Source organism: Sinocyclocheilus rhinocerous, unplaced genomic scaffold, assembly GCF_001515625.1.
Source record: "Sinocyclocheilus rhinocerous isolate Xijiao unplaced genomic scaffold, SAMN03320098_v1.1 scaffold269, whole genome shotgun sequence".
NCBI classification, from domain to species: domain Eukaryota; kingdom Metazoa; phylum Chordata; class Actinopteri; order Cypriniformes; family Cyprinidae; genus Sinocyclocheilus; species Sinocyclocheilus rhinocerous.
In genome coordinates, this window is record NW_015652298.1 from 472,380 (window position 1) to 473,703 (window position 1,324).

A 1,324-nucleotide genomic window follows, 5' to 3' on the forward strand; every position below is an offset into this window, starting at 1 on the left:
TTAAAATTTCTCATTGGTAGTGTAAAAAACACCCTTTTTACCCTCTCAAAAACAGCTCTGTTTTCAGCACGCTGTTCTAGTCCATGTTGCTTTAAATGCTAATGAGCTCTGCTGACCCCGCCCCTCTCTTCCGTGGGGTGACGAGCAGACTGTAAACTTCAGCCGCAAAACTTGCTAACTAGCAAATATTAGGAAAGGCAATTTGCAAAGATAAAAAAACCCTTATACTCACTTCTTCTGTAGATGAAGCTAGATCACGAATGATTCGCGCGAACTTAAACACATTTAGGCAGATCGGGGATCGGCGCATTCCCTTCAAAAATGTAAATAACGTTAATCCTCTGCGTCTTCAGCGGCTCAGATGTCGGGAGTTAATGACGACTGCTTTGTTCATTATTACATCCAACAGCAAAACACCTCAATCGCTTCGGAGACATTCTTGTCTTCCCCTGCACCGGAGTCGACACAATGGCGGACAGCTCTCAGCTCACTCAGGGCGGGTCGAAGGTAAGACGGCCTTGTCAATCAAACAATCGTGGGAGCGGCCTGTGCAGAACTACGTCATTCTGACAGGAATCTCAGAACAGCCTGATTTGAGAAAGGGGCTTTTAAAATAGGGATTAAAAAAAAAACACTGGGTGGATTTTTATCATTATAGGGTGGATGTGTACACACACTTCCAACACACATTTATGTTCAAACAACTTGTAAAGTGAATTTTGCATCCGATGACTTGTCGTGTGATTCTTCACCCCGTTACAATAGCTATACATAAACTGTTTCATTTCTTTTTTTAAATCACTTTTATTTCATGTATCAGGCATACTTGGGTTAACTAAAATATTTGGCAAAAGTACCTCCAGAGACCATGCAAGCCATGTAACAACAACTATCCGTCTTGCCAACAGAAAAGCATCACACAAAAGGATTTTACCGCAGTATATTTATATTCCATTTCCAAAAGAAATGCAATTTAATGAGCAGACGTTGTGTTGAGAGAGGATGGCAGATGGTTTGAGGCAAGCAACAGTCAGAGGATTTGAATGCAGATGAGTGAAACAGAGATGCAGTGGTTTGATTTTAGTGTCAAAAAAACACATTTTCTTACCGAAACAACCAAATAATTGCATATGGAAAAACTATTTGAGGCTATTTTGAAACACACCGCAATTGTTTTGAATTGTCAGGCAGAGAGAGACTGACCTCTAAATGATTCTCAACTCCCTCTACAGCTTTGTCTGCTGGTGCTTTCATCACGCCACTGAGGACAGAAGGACAAACCAATATTTACCGCATGTGTGTGCTGTTATAGCAGATCAATAAA